At 35.0% G+C, this 23,500-nt stretch overlaps 1 protein-coding gene across 7 annotated transcripts in view; it reads right to left on the bottom strand.

Moving 5' to 3' along the window:
* The window catches only part of AFG1L (AFG1 like ATPase), a 231,016-nt gene that overhangs the window by 75,383 nt on the left and 132,133 nt on the right, over positions 1 to 23,500 (bottom strand). The window lies entirely within an intron of this gene.

Raw genomic sequence — 23,500 nt, 5'->3', positions numbered from 1 at the left:
GAAAACATACAGATTTTCTTTCAGCTTTATTGAGATATAACTGACATATAACATTTGTAAGGTTAAGGTGTACAACTGATAAACTTGACATATTGCAAACTGATTACCACAGTAGTATTGGTTAATACCCTATCACCTCACATAATTACCATTTCTTTTTTTATGGCAAGAACTTAACAACTTTCAAGCATATAATAGAGTATTGTTAACTACATTCACCATGCTGTGCATTAGATCCCAAAAACTTAGTCATTTACAACTAAAAATTTGTATCCATCTCCCCATTTTCCCCACTCGCCAGCTCCTGGCAATGATCAATCTACTCTCTGTCTTTATGAGTTCAGCTTTTTTAGATTCCACATATAAGTGATATCATATGGTATTTGTCTTTCTCTGACTTATTTCACTTAGCATAATACCCTCAAGGTCCATCTATTTTGTCGCAAATGGCAGCATTTCCTTCTTATGGCTGAAGAATATTCCATTGTGTGTGTGTGTGTGTGTGTGTGTACATACACACACATATATACCACATCTTTATCCATTCATCCATGGATGGACACTTAGGTTGTTTCTACAGCTTGGCTATTAGGAATAATGCTGCAAAGAACCTGGAAATGCAGATGTCTGTTCAAGATAGTGATTTCATTTCCTTTGGATATATACTCAGAAGCGGAATTGCTGAATCATATGCTAGCTCTACTTTTAATGTTTTGAGGAGCTTCTATACTGTTTTCCCCTAGGGACAGCATCAATTTATAGTCTCACAAATAGTGCACAAGGGTTTTTCTCCATATCCTCCCCAACACTTGTCTCTTGTGGTTTTGAGGGTAGCCATTCTAACAGATGTGAGGTGACATCTCATTGTGGTTTTGATTTGCATTTTCCTGATTATTAGTGATGCTGAACATCTTTTCATGTACCCATGGCCATTCATAGTTCTTCTTTGGAAAAATGTCTACACGGTTCTTCTGCCCATTTTTTGAAGCCCCCTACTATTATTGTACTGTTTGTATATTTCTTCAGATCTGTTAGTATTTTCTTAATATATTTAGGTGCTCAGATGTTGGGTGCACATGTGATTGTTATGCCTTCTTGATTGACCCCTTTGTTATCATATAGTGGTGTTCTCTGACTCATTGCAGTAAATTTTGACTTAAAGTCTATCTTCTCTCTTCTCTAAGTATAGCTATCCCTGCCCACTTTTGGTTTCTACTTCCATGGAATATCTTTTCTCATCCCTTCACTTTGAGCCTACATGTCCTTAAAACTATGTGTCCTTATAGGCAGCATATAGTTAAGTCTTCCTTTTTTGTTTTTCATCCATCCAATCTATGCCTTTTGATTAGAGAATCTAATCCACTTATATTTAGAGTAATTATCAATAGGTAAGGATTTATAAAGGCCATCTTATTAGTTATATTCTGGTTGTTTCCTTGTTCCTTTCTTTCTCTCTTGCTGCCTTCCATAGTGGTAGACTTTGATTCCCTTCTCTTTATCTTTAGTTTATCTATTGCAGTCTTTGTTTTGTGTCTACCGTGAGGTTTACATAAAATATCTTATGAATATAACAGTATATTTTATACTGGTAACAACCTCAGTCTCATACAAAAACTCTACCTTTTTACTACCCTTCCTTTTTTGTTTTTGATGTCATAAGTTAGCCATTTTCACATTGTGTATTCATTAACAAATTATTGTAGCTATAGTTATTTTTAATACTCTTGTTCTTTAACCTTTATATTAGATTTAAGCGGCTAACACACCACCATATTACAAAATTAGACTATTCTGAATTTGACCATATACCTTTACCAGTGTATTGTATATTTTCATGTTTTCATGTTACTAATTACTATTCTTTCATTTCAGTGTGAAGAGCTTCTTATAAAGCAGGTCTAGCGATGATGAACTCCCTCGGCTTTTGTTTTTCTGGGTAAGTCTTTGCCTATACTTTATTTCTGAAGAATAACTTTGCTGAATAGAGTATTCTTGATTGGCAGGGTTTAGGTTTTTTGTTTTTTGTTTTTTGTTTTTTTAGTTATACTTGAATGTATCATCCCACTCTCTTCTCACCTGGAAGGTTTCTGCTGAGAAATCTGATAGCCTTATGTTGTGCTAGTAACAAGTTTCTTTTCTCTTGTTGCTTTTAAGATTCTTTGTCTCTGACTTTTGAGTTTTATTATAATGTTTTATTACAATGTAACTTGGAAAAGAGTCTTTGAGTTTTTTTGATGACCTATAAGCTTCGCGAACTTGGATATCCATATCTCTCCCCAGATTTGGGAAGGTCTCTGCCAATAATTTTTAAATAAACTTTCTGCCCCTTTTCCCTCTCTTCTCTTTCTGGAACCCCAATAATTCACAGATTGTTTCTTCTAATGGTATCCCATAGTTTATGCAGACTTTCTTCATTCTCCTTCAGTCTTTTTTCTTTGTTCTGCTCTGACTGGATAATTTTAAAAACCCTGCCTTCAATCTCACTGATTCTTTCTTCTACTGGATCAAGTCTAATGCTGATTGCTTTCTATTGCTTTTATTTTTTTCATTTCATTAATTGTATTCTTCAGCTTCAGAATTTCTATTTGGTTCTTTTTTTATGATTTCTCTTTGTTAAATTTCTCATTTTGTTTGTGTATGGTTTTCCTGATTTCCTGTAGCCATTAAGTTTCCTTAAGACAGCTATTTTGAAATCCCAGATGTCCATGTCCTTAGGATCAGTTATTGGGAGACTATTGTGATCCTCTGGTGGTGTCATGTTTCTGTGATTTTTCATATTCTTTGAAGTTTTGTACTATTGCCTTCACATATGAAGTAGCAGTCCTCCTCCTCCTGTCTTACTAATAACTTTCAGGAGAGAAATACCTTCCATCAGCCTGTTAGGGATTTTGAGCCTTTCTCAGACCGTCTATGGATACATGTGCTCCACAATGATTGCTCTATCTTGAATTCTTAAGCTTATATGCCTTCTCTCAGTCCTGCAACATCCTGAGTGCTGACAACCCTCCTTTTATTTTGCCAAAGGGAGCACTAAAGCTCAAGTTTGTGATCTCTCCCTGGTGTGCAGATTCAGGCTGGCCTTCTGAACATGCTCACTAACCATCTGCCAAAGCTCACTCTTACCACGGCCACTGGGAGCATACACAGGGCATCAGCTATGAAGTGAGGGTGTGTGTGTGTGTGTGAGAGAGAGAGAGAGAGAGAGAGAGAGATGCAGAGCACTGGGGATGCCCTTGAGCCAATGAGGGGGTTCTGGGTGAGGGTCCCCAGCAGCTTGTGAGCAGGCTTCTTGATGTATGTGAAGCAGTTAGTAGGATCCACCTCTCTTTAAAGCCTTCAAAGAATTTTATCTGCTACTCTCCTAGACTCTTCCTGCCCTTAGTCATGCAGCTCATGATTCAGTACTCTGGATGGGACAAAAGAGAAATGAGCCTCTTAGGCAGCATTCCCACACAGCTGAGGAAGTGGGGTGATCACTCACATCCTCTTATGATCCCCTGCAGGTGAAATCACAGGCCACAAAGTTCTCTCTTGGCCCTAAGCTGTGCTGCCTTGGGGGAGGGGTGCTGCAGGTAAAGTCAAACCGTTCCTCTTACCCTCTCCAGTGTGTCCAAACTCAGGTTTTGTTTGTTTGTTTTTTGCTCCAATGGTATGCCGGAACTCTTCCACTAGAAACCTGGACATCTACAAAGGCTCTCTCATCCTTGGGCAACTGTTTAAGATAGTGTTTCCAGGGGCTCCCAGACCACAACTGAGAAAGGCTAGAGCTGATTCATAAACCACTGCAAGGTCCACAGCCAGGACCAAGGTCTATATTCTTATTACCTGACACATGGGTAGGCAAGTACCCTCCCAGCTGCCTTGGCTTATGGTGCTAAATCCAACACCGCCCACAAAGGCACTTTTGTCTATGAATAGGCACCAAATTATTGTTCGTTGGGGGGGGAGCACGAACAAGAGATGTCTTATTCAATCATGATACTGACGTCACTCCTCCACATTAAATTTTTAACAGCAGCTACTCCTGAGGAGGGAAGTAGGAATGAAATAGGGGTGGAGGAGAGGAGGAAATGGGGAGAGGGGAGAGTAGTGAAGGAGGAGCATTTGATATTTAGTAAATATACACTTATGTGACGTTCAGATTTTTTAACATAGCATGCATTCATTTCTCTCTCATGAAATTTTATAAAAGGAAAGATCTTAGAGAACTCCATGTATTGTCCCCAAATAGTGGCACTTGGAAAAAGCTGGTAGCTGTCTTATTGAAATCTCAGCCACTATACATTTCCAGCTCTATCATAACCAAGAGAATTTTAATTAATATACCATTTCTTCTCCCACTGTTTACTTTATCCAAGAAAACCAGAGTCCTCATTCCCAAGGCAAAAAAAGAAAAACATAAGAATGGCATCACAGACTGGAAAGAAGTTGATGTATATGCCTTTTGAGAATCTTTTTTATAACCATGCTACCAACCCATAACTGCAGCACCTGTAAGCTTTCTTTTTCTCCCACAAAAAGGAACTGTGCAATATACCCTCAGGCCCAGAGGAACTTCCCACTACATCTGTGGCTTTGCAAAATCTGTTTTTAAAAACCGGTAAATTTACTCACAAGTTTTTTTACTTCTTCTATACAAATAAGCAGGGTTAAACAATAACTTCTCTATCTTAAAAAATAAAACCATATAAATACACAAAGTACATAATGCATGTGATTCCTTTATACTATAATCACAAGTTCTAGAATGATATAAACTAAATCTCAAAATATTTAGCTTAAAAAATAATTTTCAGAGACTTCGTTAAGACTTTTAGTATCCAGGATAGCATTCAGAAATATTCTTAACTCTGGTTCTGCTCTTCCTGCTTTGTATTTGCTAGGCTTTTTGTCATTTCACTGTTCATTAGCACTTTTATTTAAAGATGAAAGAGGAAGAGAAAGAAGATGAATTCAGTCAATCTTGTAACTTATTCTAATCTCTGATAAAAGATCTGGAGAATACATTTTAAGCTATTAGCTAAAACAAGATTGAACATCACTATATTTATCATTGTGTACAACCAAAGGTAGATTAATAAAGTAGATTATACTTTTATAAAAGAAAAAGAACTCCTTGTTGATAAAAGCAAATGAGAATATAATTAATTCTACCCAAAGATAAGATTACAACATGTAAATATAACAAATACGTAATGGTAAGACACGCACACATGCGCACACACATACTGAGCAACATGGTTTGTGGAAAGAACGGTCAGTGAAAAAGCAGGAAATGTGGGTCTTAGAGTTGGCTCTGCCGCTAGCCAGGCAATCTTAGGCATAAGCCTCAATTGCTCATACTGTATAAAGTGATGCTATAAATGTTTCTAAGGATCCTTCAACATATTCCTTGCTCTGGATTTCTCAGCTCTCACTATTCATAACTTATTTAGTGCCACATCAGGTATCTTCTCTCACATACACTGAAACCGTTTTTCTCTTTCTCCCTCTGCCTTCACCTTTTTCTTCTAAGCCTTGTCCAGCTTTCTCAGGAAAATCTTCACTTAACTCCAATTAGAGCAAAGCAAAACCATAAGCATGACTATTAAACCAAGAGTGATGGCAGGGATACACCTAAATGAAGAAAACAAAAGGCCTAACAAACAAAAGGCTCAGTTTCATCAAACTCTGAAATTTGCAGACACACACAGGAGTCCATTCAGAATTCACATAAATTTCCATTTCATTCACATATCCTCCACAATCACCAGCATTACAGAGCGGAAAATTTATTTAACATTTGTGGGTTTCTCACTGTTTTTTTTATCATTGTTAGCACTGTTATCTCCCAACACACAGTTAACCACTCCTAACTCATTCTATATTGAAGTATAATACTTTTCCTATACTATAATTATTTGCTGGTGTGCCTATTTCCTCTACTAGAACATCCTGATTTCCTTGACAGCAGAATTCATTTCAGGACAATTTCATCACTGTAATCCCAGTAGCTAAGCACTTAATAAATGCATGTTGAAATCTGAATACTGTTTTTCTTCTATTTTATCTTACAAAGGTGTAGTATTTGAGCTACTTGGGCAATTAGGCTTTCATAGACTAGCTAGCCTACGACTGTAACACCACATTTAGAACAATGTTTGGAGGATAAATCTATCATAATTCAAAAGAAATAATTTATAAGCAAAGTTCTGAAACTTAATCTTTTTGAAAATTTGTAGCACGATATATCAGGGCCTTAGCAGTCTGGCAGTCCAATCCCATCATTTATAGATGAAAAAAATGTAAACTCAAGTGGATTCAAGAGACTTGCCTAAAGTCAGGAACAGAGCTAGGCTCAGAAAGAACTGCCTTCTTGGGGCACCTGGGTGGCTCAGTCATTAGGCATCTGCCTTCAGCTCGGGGCGTCATCCCAGAGTCCTGAGATCGAGCCCTGCATCAGGCTCCCTGCTCTGCTGGGAGCCTGCTTCTTCCTCTCCCACTCCCCCTGCTTGTGTTCCCTCTCTCTCTGGCTGTCTCTCTCTCTGTCAAATAAATAAATAAAATATTAAAAAAAAAAAAAGAACTGCCTTCTTAAACCATTGTTTTTCTGCTATAGCATGGACACCACATAAATATGTGTGATATGACTGTATATGACTGGTTTCTTCTGCTTTCAGCTGTTAAGAATTTTAAAGATTTTACGGCAGAGTTTATTCAGTTAATCAACCATATCTTTAAAATATAGGAATCCTAATGATCATTATTGACTGAGGAATACACTATAAGGACTTTCACATGTCTTCAAAGACAAATTACAAACTGCACATTTAGTCAAAAACAAAAACAAGTTGAAACGCTACTGAAAGTACATTCCAATTATACATTAAGAAGTCCTTTCTATTAATTCTAATTTTAGTGCCAATCTACATTTTGTCATTTATTTTATGTGTGTGTATATTCAGAGAGGACATTGTCTCAATAAGCTGTATACTATTTAACACCAATCTGAAAATGAGAAGTGTAGATACAGTCAACAGTAAAAGAATAGACAAAGTATTTTGTACCAAGCACCCCTAATATGCTATAATTTTGAGAGAGAAAAGCTAAATTCACTAAAGCAGGAAAAGGTTTCTTGGATATCTTGAAGCCTCAAAAACTTGGCCAAACTATTGTTCGGTGTGCACACAGTTTGTGTCTTCATGCTTGGATGTTGTTGAAACAGCAGACTTAAAAGAAATAATGTCAATGAATCCTACCAAGCACTATACATGACCTCTGGGGTAATTAGCAATCATTCAAAAGCAACAAGACTAAAATGTTCTATTCTTTATTACTGTCAGCTCTTATCTTGATCAGCATTTTAATAAAGATGCTTCGTTTCTAAGACAGTTTCATGAATCAGTCATAATTACATTCTGACATGCAGTGAATAGTAAAGCAAAACTAAATATCACTTCATCAACCTTTCTAACCTTTATGCAAGTATTAACTGTAAATAATTTTTACACAATCCTACAACAGAAAATCTGCATATTTCTTAGCTTTGTACATACTTTACCCCAAATGAATTTCCTGTGACCTATACCTGAAAAACACAATCAGCCATAATTATCCAGTTTTGTGAGATGTTCAGGTGTTGCCTTTCAGAGTTCAAATCAACTTCAAGTATAAAAGGCTACTTTATTCTACAAATGGCACAATATGCAAAATGGGTTAAGTAGCCAAAAGCATCTCAGAGCACTGTGGCTTGAAAGAAGTCTATCCAGAATCAAAACGTCAGAACAAAAATACACTAAAGCAAAGTGACACTTACAAAAATAGATTCATAGATTACACATTAAGAAATGGATCCTGATGACTACTGCATAAAGTCTTATCATTAAAATACGTTAAAAGAAGAATATTAATTAGAAGGAAATCTGAGCAGTTAAAGGGTAGACTTTTTTTAATGTAAGACCATAATAATTGATGGAAGAGGATGGAAATTTATCAGAAATATAAACTTACTTAGAGCTACTACTCTGATATTGAGGATAATAATGCAAACTCTTTTAACATGAGCAACTCTCCTCTCCCCCTCCATACATGATTTGCTTTACAGTTTTGAAATAGCTAATTTCTCTTTTTGCTGAAGACTTTTAAAAATATTTTTGATAGTCAAGGTGAGCATAATTCAACTATCAGAATAAACTGATACTGCATTTTAGGTGATTTATTGTTTCAGGCCTTAGAAGATTTCAAAATAAATGCAATGTTTCTCAAAAATAATTCCTGTCTTCTCAGTAGAAGATACAGAATATCTGCACAGAGCCAGGTTCCCAAACCTATATTTTCACTATGTCCCTCAAATAAGTAAAGTTTACAGTAAATCTACTGAGTGATATTTTTAACCAAGCTGATTTCCATTTAAAAAATTAACTACAGTGAAAAACGTACATATTTACCATTTTACTTTGTGTAATTTCAATTTGAAAAATAAGTTCCTTCTAAAACCAATCTAAAATCATTTCCTATATGTTTTCTTACACATCTTATTATAAAACAACCTTCCTAGATTGTTACCAGTCTGAGGGAAAAAGGCATTAGCAAGCATCTTTTTCATATGGGACTAAAACCACAAAAATGTAAAAATGTAAAAAAAAAAAAAAGTCACACAAAAATGTATGTCTTTTATGTGATAATTTTTGTTGAACTCTTCTATTTAGCTTTCTTGATCATTATTCCTTCCTCTTATTGGAGGTGCAAGCAAAGAAGGGAAAAGAAGTGTTGATTTAAGAAAACAGATTTCCCAGAAAGAAAAAAAACTGTGATTAAGGTTTAAACAAAAGCTAAAGATGGCTTCCTCTGAGCACTGATGAGGTCCGCTACCTCATTACTAACAACTGAAAACTTGTGATGCATTTTGTTTCAAGAGAACCCAAAAGTCCTTGCTATAAAGCAGACAGGGGGGTGCAGAGTCCATTCACTCTTTCTGTATCACAACCATTATGTAAGAAGTATAAAACACTGTCTTTATGCTGCCAAGCCACAATGACTCTTCCTACATCAAAGGATTTTAACCACCAGGGTTTTTTTCTTCAAAATTTATTCAAGCTAAGGGCAGAGAGACAACAATTCATACACGCTAATTACGTCTAATTATCTATTCCCTTTTCTGACCAGCTTCGGCCAGTGTTATTTGCTATCTGGATTTCTCACAACCTCCCTTTGCCCTGTCCATCCAGCCCAACAGTGAAGGCTTTGAAGAAAACAGTTGTGGCTTTTTAGAGTTTTCTCAATATAAAGTTCAAGCAAATTAAATAATTATTCTGTTAGTTTTGACACATTTATGCGTTAAATATGAGGACCTCTTGGTTAATTTGGCAAATTCCTCACATCTCTTCATGGTTGGAATCATAGTAACACCCTCTCTCATAGGAGCTTCTCCTCATGCTTTCTTTTCATGATCTAAATGAAATGTTTATTGGATTAAAGTTCTTCTCTGCAGACCTCCATGGTGGCCTATGACAAAGAGCTTAAAAGTTCTATTAATTGGCTTGAGTTTTCAGGGAGGGGAAAGGGAGAATTTGATTTCACATTACATCACTAGCCAAGAAAATTGCCACGTGCAATTAAACTAATTTATCTCATGAGTCAAAGAAACAACTAATTCATATTTAAGACACACTTCCTTTCAACCATTTTCACCATTAAAGAACTGATTTCTTCTAATTTAACCAAAAATAACTATTTATTATTCTAAGAGAAGAGTATTCAAGACCTAATAATACATATTTTATGTATAATACACATAAGCAATAGCTTGCTGTAGTCCAATTTGATACAAACATATCATTTTTATATTTTATATATTATATTTTAAATACAAATATATAATTTATGTATTTCATGGGAAATCTTTGTTTTCATTTTATGTAACACTATTACAGAAAATATCATTTTAGAAAGCATACAGCCAAAATTACTTTTTCACAGGCAGGCCCTGACTAATATAAAGTGTACATTCTGGTATGAAGACAGACAAGAATCACATTTTAAATCCACATTACAACAACTTTAATTCTAGATATTTATTCATTTCAAGGACACAGCACAAAAACACTGTAACAAATAAAGTTTAATGCCTGTTATTACAGCCAATTTGCTTAAATGCATTTTCTCAAACATGTATGAAAATATGAAAATATCTTAGATTTCCTTAACTTCTTTAGCCTAAAATTGCAAAATACAGGAATGTTCTGCAAGTCAGTCATTTTTGTATCTTAAAACACTAAATACCAAAGTTCAAATGAACATTTTAGTATTTTGTGGGGGAAAGCCATACTCTTTTCAATTCCAGGCTACTACTTTCCTATATTTTCTTTCTTTCGATCTTGTGATAAAAAGCTAGCTCATAAGTCAAGATATTATCATATCACACTAACAAAGGGTGAATCCTTGCTACACTGACACAGGTGACAGCACAGTGGAGGTTAGTGGGGCTGGCACGGACCTCAAAAGCTGCTTCGGATTATTTAGCCATCTGAAAGCTCCAGTACTGCAAGTTATAATGAACAAACTGACAAATCAATTTCAATGGTAAAATGAAAATTGTGGCAGGAAGAAATGGAGAATATATACTTAGCGACTCTATAAATCCCAAAGCAGGTAGCTGGGCAGTCCGAGCATTACAGTGTTTTACCTAAGGGTTATAAACCATTTTTCTGAAGTTTATAAGTAGAAATGACAATATGGGAATATTCTCAGAGTTCACTATAGATGTAAGATTTCTTAGAAAAAAAATCCCTCAGGAAACAAAACCAAAAGCTAACACATGGCTTTTTGTGTGTGTAAGTTTTAGATAAAGGATGCAGAACAACTGAGAAACATTAACAACCAAGTAGAAGAAATGAAATACCAAAAAAATGGTAATAATAACAAAGCTATTACTACTTTAGATTATAAAGCATTTTTATGTGTTGCATATTTACACCCAACAAATTTTAAACCAAATCAGATTATGATGCTTTCCAAATGGACAACTCTTTATCAGGAAAAGGAAAATTCGCATTTATAAGACTTAATGCAGTATCTTATTTTTCTCTAATTTCATCAACTAACTAACATTCTTCAAAGAGAAAAGTATACTGTAGAATGCCTTGTTGATTATTTCTGACCAGCTTACAGTTATGGTTTTGGTAATCTATTAATCACCTAATTCATTTAATTTTTTTAACTCATTTAATTTTAAATAGAAATTTTAAAACTTAATAAAGAAGATAGTTTGCTAAAATGTTAGTGTGAATGGAAGTTAAAATGCCACATTACTGACAATAGAATCTATGACTATATGGCAAAACACTACATATAATATTGCACAAGAACATTTCCCATGGGGGGATTATTATAGATCTGTCCATACTGTTAAACTGATTAAGAAAATCATAAAGGGGTGCCTGGATGGCTCAGTCGGTGGAGCATGCAACTCTCAATCTCAGGGTTGTTAGTTCGAGCCCCGTGTTGGATGTAGAGATTACTTAAAAATAAAGTCTTTGGGGGCGCCTGGGTGGCACAGCGGTTAAGCGTCTGCCTTCGGCTCAGGGCGTGATCCCGGCGTTATGGGATAGAGTCCCACATCAGGCTCCTCCGCTATGAGCCTGCTTCTTCCTCTCCCACTCCCCCTGCTTGTGTTCCCTCTCTCGCTGGCTGTCTCTATCTCTGTCGAATAAATAAATAAAATCTTTTAAAAAATAAATAAAGTCTTTAAAAAAAATCATAAAAAGTCAAAAAAAAATTCTCCATATGAATTTTGGAATTCTCCAAATTTTTTTACCTCTGAAATTATGAATAGCATTTATCTCTTTAAGGGCTCATTATGGAATGCATCAGACACAATGGTTTATTTAAGTGTGATGGAGTAAAGACACAGATCTTTCACCCAAATATAAAACAGCTGTCCAAAATACCATGGATTGCTGGAATTTGATCAGATGAGAAGAGCAATGCTTGCCATGCAATCCATGTATCAAGAAAGCCAATAATAGTAGTCCAGTTGAAATTAACCCAAGAAACTACTGTTCTATTCAAAATACCAATTGGTCCTCTTTTTCTTTCAACCACAATGATTTTAAATAATGTTTACAATGGAACAAGATTATGTTCAATGTATATTATACAATGACCACACATTTAAGATGTTATTTTCTTAAATGTATAAAATTGAAGATATTTCCAAGAAAGCTGATCCTAACAAAGCTGATATTTCTCAACTTACTAAATTATTTGAAATTGATACTGAACCACCCCCTTACCCTCTGGTTTTCCAAGCTTCATCCCTTCTATCAACCATTTATATAGCAAGCTCTTAAAACGACACTTTCTGCAAGACCTACTAATGTAATGAATCTATGCTGACACCTGATTTCCACCACATAAAACAAGTCATACTTTACAGAAAGAAAGCGCTATATACGTATGTCCTTTTAAACACTTGTCTCTCTTTGCTTTGCATATTGTATAAATCAGGGATAAGAAAACTTTCTGTAAAAAGCCAGATAGTAAATATTTTAGGATTTGAAGGCCGTAAGTGCCACAGCTACTTAACTCTGCCACTATAGTGTGAAAACAGCCATAGGCAATACATAAATGAATAAGCACGAAGTTTTTCAATACAATTTTATTTACAAAAACAGGTGGCTGCCCAGATTTGGTCACTGGCTATAGTTTACCAACTCCTGGTATAGATTATCACAGTCCTGCAGTACAGAACTGAGACAGACGTACTGAACTTTATAGAACAGTGCTAGGTAGATACCAACACATGCCTTCACAATTATATCTGTTCATATACTTACAAGAACTGCCTAAGTTTTACTAAAATCACAACAAAGATCCTTTAAGAATAAATCAGCAAAATTGGGACACTGTGTCACATGGTCAGCAAGGAGTTTCAAGTGTGAAGCAGGCACAATAATCATAGTATTAACCAACTTTTTTATAGACATAAGGGAATGTTAAGTACTCTATTTTTTAAATTTATAGTACTCCCCACCGCCTTATCTGTGAGGGATACAATCCAAGATGCCTAAAACAGCAGATAGTACTGAATCCTATATATACTAGGTTTTTCTTATATATACATACTTTAAGATAAAGTTTAAATTATAAATTAGGCACAGTAAGAGATTAGCAAAAATAATAATAAAACAGGACAATTACAACAATATACTGTAGTGAATGTTATGTGTATCTGGTCTCTCTCTCTCTCTCAAAATATCTTACTGTATTGTACTTACCCTTCTTGTGATGAGGTGAGATGATAAAATCCCTACGTGGTGAGATGAAGAGAAGTGAGAGGTGTAGACATTATGACGTAGTGTTAGGCTATTACTGACCCTCTGACAATAGGTCAGGAGGAGAATCATCTGCTTCCAGACCATGGGGGATCCTCAGGTAATCGAAACCATAGTAAGTGAAACTATGGATAACAAGGAACTACTGTACATAAAATACAAACACGTTCTTTTATTTTTGGGGGGGAAGTCTGACTTTTTTTTAAAAGATTTTATTTATTTGTCAGAGAGAGAGAGCACTAGTAGGGGAAAGGCAGAAACAGAGGGAGAAGCAGGCTCCCTGCTGAGCAAGGAACCCAATGCAGGACTCAATCCCAGGACCCCGGGATCATGGCCTGAGCCGAAGGCAGATGCTTAACCAACTGAGCCACCCAGGCATCCCAAAAGTCTGACTTTTAAATAAATTTCCAAGTTTCAAGCAAACAGAATAGCGGTAGTTATTATTTTATGAAAATCTCAAAGAATTACTAATCACAAAATTTTAAATTGGTAATTCTCATGCTTCTGTCTTTTCCATGTGTTTTCTCCTCCATGATGAATGCCCTTTCCCACTTTGCCTAGTAACTTTTATTTGACTTTTAAGTTTTAATTTAAGTATCATTTGTTCATTGGAAATACTCCTGACATGTACCGTCTACTCCACTCAAACCGCTGGAGTGGCTTGGGGCCCCTTTTCTATATTCTTTAGCATTCTGTAGTTAACTCAATTACAGAAGTTCCTCCCTGGTTATAAAAAAATTTTACTGACTTACAGACCAAAGTAAGACAATATTAATCAGATTCAAAGATCATCACCAGTGTTTTCTTATAATATCTCCATTAAGTTATTAATTTTGACTTAATCTTAAAATAGTTTGTTCAAGAAGTTTCATGAGTTCTACAATTCCTATGACACCATATATCCAAAAATATGTATCTGCAGGCTAAAATTTTCATGACAGCTTACTTAACAAGAGGACACATTTTTTTTTTTTAAACAAAGTAAAAACTATTCTATTCTACTATCTACTTGGAGCAAATAAGTCTCAATCCAGCTTGATTTTTTCCCATTGACTTTTATTCTATTTAACTGTAGGACTCTTTCTTTATCCTTGAAGTTCAGTTATGCAGCAGAAAAATGTATTATTCCTCTATTTTATTTTTCTCTTTTAGAAATATGAATTATGTGAATGTTTGATCTCTGTTGTCTGCTTTCCATAGTTAGCATTTTCACTACAACAGTTTTCTCTCTGACTCTTTACCTTCATTTTGTGTGATTTTTTTCATAAGTTGGGTCTCTTTATCACTAATTTTATGTTTAGCAGTTTTGATTCTTTAACTTGGTTTTTCTAAGATGCTCTTCACTTCTTTAATGGATCTCCCCTCACTCTCTTTTCTTACCTCTGCCACCTCACTTTCCATCTAATCTCATAGTTACTTCATCTCTGTTCTATTTCTTTGGTACCCATAACTTCTTTAATTTCTTTTAAAATACAGAAAAGTTTTATCTGAAAAAGTCTCCCATTTCTTGGGGTAGCTCTTCCAAAGTATACCCTTCACGTGCTTTTGCTTGTTAGTGCGTATCTGCCTCTCCTGTCTGCTCCTGCTGCTTCCTTCCTATGCCCCGCCATTCCACTCTTTTCATGATAGCCTCTGTACATAGGACCTATGCTCATTCCATTTGCTTTTTGCGAATTTCTCAACTTCGAATGTGAGTAGTCCTATCCATGTCTGATTTCCTAAGAAGGGCAGGCAAAAATTGACCTGCTAAAAAAATGGGTTTGATTATAAAAAATTACACAAGATCATTCCATAAAAGTCAAATGTTAGAAATCTTAGAAAAGTCTAACAGAGAATATGTAAATCATCTTATTATCCAGAAATAAGTTCTAGTTACATTTTGGGGTACTTATTACCAGTATTTTCCTATGCATGTATATTACCTCCATAATTAAGAAAGTTATAGGTATACTCTTACATCATATTTTTTCACTCACATTATCTGTGAGCATTATTATATATTATCAAAAGCTTTTTGAAAATATCATTCCAAGTAAATATTCTGTATCCCTTCATGTGACTGTACCATCATTTAAAGATTCCTCTAAACACGGGAAAGATGTTCCCATCACTGCTTTTTTAAAATAGTTATCCTATTTCTATTTTTAAAGTATCTGTAAAAAAAATTTGGCCCTGAGTTCCTACATTACAAAATATCCTGTCTTCTTCTTCTTTACAATTAAAAGCCAAGATAACAGAAACCATAACAAAACGAAATGGGAGAAGACATTTGCAAATGATATATCCAATAAGGGGTTAATATCCAAAATACATAAAGAACTTACACAATTCTACACCAAAAAAAGTCCCAAGTAATCAGATTAAAAGATGGGGAGAGACAAAGAAGACAGCCAGACAGCCAAGAGACACATGAAAAGGTGCTCAACATCACTAATCATCAGAAAATTGTAAATCAAAACCACAATGAGATATTACCTTACATCTTATCAGAATGACTAGAATCAAAAAGACAAGAAATAACAAGTATTGGGATCCCTGGCTGGTTCAGTTGGCAGAGCATGCGACTCTTAATCTCAGTGTTGTGAGTTCAAGTCTCAAGTGAGTTCAAGCATGGAGCCTATGAAAGGAAAGAGAGAAAGGGAGGGAGGGAGAGAGGAAAAGAGAGAGAGAAAGAAAGAAAGAGCGAATAAACAAACAGGTATTAGCAAGGATGTAGAGGAAAAGGAATCCCGGTGCACTACTGTGGGAATGTGAATTGGCACAGCCACTGTGGAAAAGAGTATGGAGGTTCCTTAAAAATTTAAAACAGAAATAGCATATTCACTCTTCAGTAATTACACTACTGGGTATTTACCCAAAGAGAACAAAAACACTCATTCAAAAAGATACTGGCAGTCCTGTATTCACTGCAGCATTATTTACACAATAAGTGAAGATAATGGAAACAACCCAAGTGTCCCTCAATATATGGATGGATAAAGAAGATGTGGTATATATACACAATGGAATATTATTCATCCATAAAAAAGAAGGAGATCTTTCCATTTACAACAATATGGTTGGACCTCGAGGGTATTATCTAAGTGAAATAAGTCAGACAGAGAAAGACAAATACCATATGATTTTACTTACATGTGGAATCTAAAAAACAAATTAAAAAATGGAAAAAAACCAGACTCTTAAATACAGAGAACAAACTGATGGTTGGTGCCAGGTGGGGGGATGGGTGAAATAGATAAAGAGGATTAAGAGGTACAAATTTCCAGTTATAAAATAAGTAAGTCATGAAGATGAGAAGTACGCTTAGGGAACATAGTCAATAATACTGTAATAACACTATTTGGTTACAGGTGGTGACTACGCTTATTGTAGTAATGTACAGAATTGTTGAATCAATATGTTGTACGCCTGAGGCTAATATATATTAATTATACTTCAATTAAAAATGTATTTTAATTATACTTAAAAAAAAAAGAAAGAGACTTATACTTTTAGGCAAGGCAGGGTATTTAGAACTCAGTTTTACCTTCCTGCCATTACACACTAAAACACTGGACAAAACATGTTAAACATCTGCCATCAGATGTCATACAATGGGTAGCAGAGGATAGCAATCCCTGAGATGTGGGAAATAAACCAGGCAAGCAAGCATTACATTTCCCATAGCTTTCTGTCAGAGGCAATTTCTAGACTGCAGCACAGCAGTCTAAATGAGTTGAAGAGACGGTGACCAGAGTTTAGGGAAACTTAAGCAGATGGAATTTGCATGAAACAGTTCAGTAAAAAAGGAAGTATGCAGAGCAAGAGCTCTACAGAGCTGCATAGAGAATGTCTATAATCTTTGGCTGAATATTAAATTGCATGTGCATAAGGTGAAACTTCACAAGACTGGGGAAAGTACAAGCCACATGAAGCTAGAAGATATGAGCATTCTCAACAGCCAGAGTAGAGAGATGTCAGTGACACTAAGGGGATTCAGTAGAGAGCCTAGAAAGGTCACATGTAAAAGAAAGGCTAATATAGTCTTAGGGTAAAGACTACTTGAGACACACTACTGAAGCTTAACAACAAGCCTCGAAAGGATAAAGCTGATCTACAAGAAACTTAACCACTTGTCAAAATAAAATTCAACAGCCTTAAAGGAAGTAACACTCAGTATAATCACCACAATGTCCAGCATCCAATCACAATTATTAAACTTGCCAAGAAAGAAGTAACACTCAATATAATCATCACAATGTCCAGCATCCAATCACAAATTATTAAACTTGCCAAGAAGCAGGAAAATAGGACTCAAAACCGGGTGGGGGGGGGAATCAGACCACAAAAACAAAACCAGAAATGATGGAATTAGCAGACAAGGACATTTGATAAATTGACTTCTACTTCTGGGAAGATGGAGTAGATGTCCTTTCCCTATTCCTCCTGCTACGTACAATTGAAAATCCTGGAGATTATATATAAAATAAACATAAGAACATACTAAAAAGTGGAAAGAAGAAAGAACAGCTAGGGATCTCAAGACCTGAGAAACAAAAGAATGGTGAGTACTCTGCTTTTCTTTTCAGTTCAAATTTTTCAGACTTGGAGCTGAAGAAGCCAGCATCTCAGAAATGCCAATGAATATAGACAAATGAGGACCCAACAAAATTCTGCTCTCTTTAGCCAAAGGACCAGGAAAATGGCAACATAACAAGAGATAACTTTTCAACAATAATTTTTACTGAAGCAAATACTGCAGGGAAAACAAACTGTGGTGCCACCTCCACCCATTCCAGTCAAGAGAGGAGTCTAGAAATATATTCTCACAAGGCTGTTAAGAGGCACTCTAACCCTCCTGCCAGTAATGTCAGAGAAGACCAAGTAGGGAACTGAAACTTTTATCCCTGCCAATCAAAAATGAGTACCCTTCCCTCCCCTGATGACATCAATGGAACCTCTGCACCAGCAGAAACAAGGAACATCTGCTCAATAGATGCTGAATGAAGAACCTCGACTTCTACCTACATCTGGCAATAATGAAACAGTGCCCAAACTTCTGTCAGAAGTGTCCAAAAAAGCCACCTAAAACTAAAGTTTAAAGATGACAAATGGGTTCCTGGGTGGCACATTTAGTTGAGTGACCAACTCTGGGTTTTGGCTCGGATCATGATCTCAGGGTCATGGGATCCAGCCATGCATTGGGCTCCACATTCAGCATGAAGTCTGCTTGAGATTCTCTCTCTGCCCCCCACTCATGCTCTCGTTCTCTAAAATAAATAAATAAATAAATCTTTTAAAAAAGGTGAAATAGGGGCGCCTGGGTGGCACAGCGGTCAAAAAAAAAAAAAAAAATTTTAAAAAAAAAAAAAAAAAAAAAAAAAAAGGTGAAATAAAGATGACAAACAAATGGCCAATAAGCACATGAAAAGATGCTATACATCACCAATCACTTGAGAAATATGAATCAAAACTACAATGAGCTACCACTTTGAATCAAAGAGAAATATGAATCAAAGCTACACCTGTTAGGGTGGCTCTTGTTCAAAATAATAATAATAATAATGATAATAAATAATAATAATAATGATGATGAAGACAAGTGTTGGCAAGGATGTAAAGAAACTGAAAACCTTGTGTGCTGCTGGTGGGAATATAAAATGGTGCAGCTGCTAAGGAAAACAGTATAGCAGTTCCTCAAAAACTTCAATATTTACATATGACCTAGAAATTCCACTCCTGTGTATATACACAGAAGAATTAGAAAGATTCAAACCAGTATTTGCACACAAGTGTTCAGAGCAGCATTACTCATAAGAGCTAAAAGGTAGAATTAACCCAATGTCCATCAACAGATGAATGGATAAACGAATTGTGGTATATACATAAAATGGAAACTTATTTCTTAAAAAGGGATGGAAGTTGATACATGCTACAGCATGGATGAACCTTAAAGACATTATGCTAAGTGGAAAAAGCCAGAAACAAAAGGACAAATATTGTATAATTCCATTTATATAAGGTATCTAAAAATGGCAAATTCACAGAGATAGAAAGGAGAATGGTGACTACCAGGAGTTGGGAGTAGAGGAGAATAGGGAAATGTTATTTAATGAGGACAGAATTTCAGTTTGGGAAGATGAAAAAGTTCTAGAGATGGATGGTGGTGATGGTTGCCCAACAATGTGAATGTACTTAATACCACTGAACTGTACACTTAAAAATGGTTAAAATGGTAAATTTTATGTTACATGTACTTTACCACAATAAAAAAAATGATTAAAAAAATAAGATCCAAAGTCTCATGACAAATTATGAAAATGTCCAAGATTCCAATGAAATTCATTCATACCAAAAACCAGGAAGATCTCACACTGAATGTAAAAAGACAATCAACAGATGCTAACATCAAGATGATAGAGACGTTAAAATTATCCAATAAAATTACCCTACGCATAAGCAATTTAAAGCACACAAGACAAAAATAATAGGCAATTATAACTACGCTTGAAACAAAGGAGCTTATATTAATACCTAGCAAAAAATTTCATTAAGGAAGTTCTGTTCATAAGCAATATTTAATAATTTTAAATCTGCATGCAACTTATAACATAGCCTCCAAATATGTAAGGTCAACAGCAGAATTATCAGAGAGATAGACAAATTCACAATCATAGTGAGTGATGTTTTCCAAGAACTTCATAGTAGTTGATGGGAAAAAAATAATAAAAATTGGAACAGCATAATTAAAAATTCTAATTTAATGAGTGTACTGTGTTATATAGATTACCACAAGCAACTGTGGTTGAATACTCATTATTTTTAAGAATACAGAGAATATATGGGGTGCCTGGCCGGCTCAGTCGGAAGAGCACGTGCTCTTGACCTTGGGGTCATGAGTTGAAGCCCTATATGGGGTGTAAAAATTATTTAAATAAACAAAAAAAACTTTAAAAAATATTTTTAAAAAGAATACAGACAATATTTTTACAAAAATTGTCCACATATTGGCCATAAAGCAAGTTTCAACAAATTTCAAAGGATTTAAATTGCACAGAGCATATACTCTAACCACAATGCAATGAAGCACTTGTTAAGAAAATAGTAACAGAAGTATAACTAGAAAATTTCTTATGTTTGTTTGGAAATTAAGAAACATACTTCCAGGTGATTCATGGGTTAAAGAAGAAATCACAATAGAAATTAGAAGATACTTTGAACTTAACAGTGAAAATACTAAATATAAAAACTTAACGAATATAGCTATTTAAAGGAAAATAAATAGCCCTAAATGCATTTAGGAATGAAGGTTGAAATGAGATTTTTAAAAAATTAATCTCAGGAAATTAGAAAAAGAACAGCAAAATAAACTCAGAAAGTGCAAGTAAGAGTGAAACAGGAGCCTCCCTACTTAAAAGGCAGTGGAAATTATTACATAAGGACTTGCTTTTTGTTTTGTTTTGCCTTGCTTTGTCTGAAGGGGTTATTCTAGGAAGACTTCCTACAGGAAATGTACCTGAACATTTTATAAATCCTTTCCAGTATTATGACTTTTTTCTTTTTTGTAATAAATTGTGGTAAAATATAAAATAAACACACAACATAAAATTTATTATTTTAACCCTTTTAAGTATGCAATTCAATGCCATTAAGTACACTGACAATGTTATGCAATCATTACCACTGTCTATTTCCAGAACTTTTTCATCATCCCAAAGAGAGACTCTACCCAATTTCAAACAATATCCACTCATTCCCCTCTCCTCTCAGCCCCTGGTAACCTCTATTTTACTTTCTGTTTCTCTGAATATGCCTTTTCCAGGTAACTCATATAAGTGGAATCATATAATTTTTGTCCTTTTGTTTCCGGCTTCTCTCAATATGTTTTCAAGTTTTGTCCATAACGTAGTATATGTCAGAATTTCATTCCTTTTTTATGGTAGAACAATAATTCATTGTATAAATATACCACATTTTGTTTTTTAATAGCATATCAGTCCTCCTCATCATTTCTACTATTTTATAACAATATTATTGTTTACTAAGAGCTTCTATAAGCTCTTGCGGGTTTTTTGCAATACTCCAAGCAATAAATCACAAGTTCTTGTAGTAAATTAGACTTGTTATCACTTGGTTTATAGAGGAGAACGTAAAGGAAAAAATGGAGTTTACACTGTACTTTTTCCCCAAATAAATTTCTATCTGGTTTATAATCTCTCTCTCTCTTTTTTTTAAAAGATTTTACTTATTTGTCAGAGAGAGAGAGAGAGAGCACAAGCAGAGGGAGCGGCAGGGCAGAGGGAGAAGCAGGCTGCCTGCTCAGCAAGGAGCCCGATGCAGAACTTGATCCCAGGACCCTGAGATCATGACCTGAAGTGAAGGCAGACGCTGAACCAACTGAGCCACCCAGGCATTCGTATGATCTCTTCCCATTAAACCAAGATTCTCTATTTGTTTTAAGATTGACTTCTGCTATATATTTCTCTCAGCTGGGCTAACACGCAAGAGTAATGCTAGCATATGTGAATAGGCAAAATATCATTTAAATAAATATGAAACCACCTGTCCTTACAAGGGAAACTTCATATGTCCACCAAAAAAGTTCCAGGGAAACCCGCCACAGCATATATTTATCAGGCTGAAGGTCTGCTACATGTGAAAAGTCTTTTGAATAAATGAGACATTTTAAATATTTTCTCATCCAATCTGGTTTTTTTATGAATTTTAGTTTATGTTCAATTTCAAATTTATCTCAGTTCTTGTTCAATTTCAAATTTGGATTATTTATCTCTTTGGTGTTCCTTCCCCTCCAAAAAAAAAAAAAATTAAGGGTAAGAAAGGGAAAAAAATTAAACCTGGCCAGTTTAGTTGCTTATTAATAATGTTATTATATATTAAAATATGACAAATTACTGGCCAAAAACTAAGGCTTGTGGTTAAAAAAAAAGTACCTACAAAGTTCCCTGAGAGCCTTTAACTTGTTTCATTATGTGAGCCTTCACTCTTTATAATTTGTATATTTTCTGCTACATGAAGATACTATTTTTAGTACCCATTTTTCTCAGCTTCCCTGTTTATATTTTGGTATCTACATATACCAAATCACTTTGGATACCCAGCATGGAGAAAACACTGCAGATTTACCTTCTCCCCAAATGTAAAACATGAATATAAAGGGGAAAAATACTAACAGCATAAATCTTCAAAGACTACTTTTTCTTACATCTATAAATATCTCACAGAAATTAAAAACCTCTGGGAACTTAAAATTGGTCAAGGAAATAGATGTTTTAATTCTCCTAAGTATAGCACAGGGAATAAAGTTTGGTACCAACAACAACTTCAAAAAGATTGTCTGACTGTATCTTTAGAATATTTGAAGAAAAAAATATTCTTCTCCTTTTCCTAAAGATGTATTTATTTATTTTAGAGAAAGAGAGAGAGAACATGCACATGTGAGCTGGGGGGAGGGGAGAAGGGAGAGGGAGAGAATCTCCAGCGACTTCCCACTAAGCACAGAGCTGGTTGGGGGGGCTCAATCCCAGGACCCTGAGATCATGACCTGAGCTGAAATCAAGAGTCCACGCTGAAAAGACTAGGCCACCCAGGCACCCCATTACTTCTCCTTCTTCGTAAGAATTTTTGAGGTTTTTAGGTATTAAAAAATAATACAACTTTATCCCTTCTTCAGTTATATTTTATAGACTGGGAAAAATTATGCAACTAAGAATTATGGGAATTATATTTTGGCACATATGCTTCTTTTTGGTACTTTTTTGGTACTTCATTTTGCTTTGTGTTATAGATATTTGTGTATGTATTATATGCCCAACTAAATCATAAATGACTTATAAGCAAGAAACATAGCGCACTTCATGACTGCATTACCCATCATGGCTAATGCAGCACTTTGTACATAGTAGGTTCTCAATAAATATTGGTAGAATATAGAATTATTGAATAATAGTGTAAAAAATTATTTAAATTAACAGTGAGAAAGGAGGTTTTCTTTTTTCTTAATCAGATTGTAATGAAGACTATTTCAAACTCTATGCAGTGATGATACACACAAATATTTAAACTATTTATGTGCCTCAACTTGACATAATTTCATGATAACTTGATGGCAATCACATTTAAATATATTAGAATATTTTTGTAATAATGCTACTCTAGAATAGCAACTTTAATAGCTAAGAAAACATGTT

Source organism: Ailuropoda melanoleuca, chromosome 10 (genome assembly GCF_002007445.2).
Source record: "Ailuropoda melanoleuca isolate Jingjing chromosome 10, ASM200744v2, whole genome shotgun sequence".
Taxonomy (NCBI): Eukaryota; Metazoa; Chordata; class Mammalia; order Carnivora; family Ursidae; genus Ailuropoda; species Ailuropoda melanoleuca.
The sequence above is the reverse complement of the archived record's forward strand: the minus strand, read 5'-3'. Positions and strand labels throughout refer to the sequence as shown.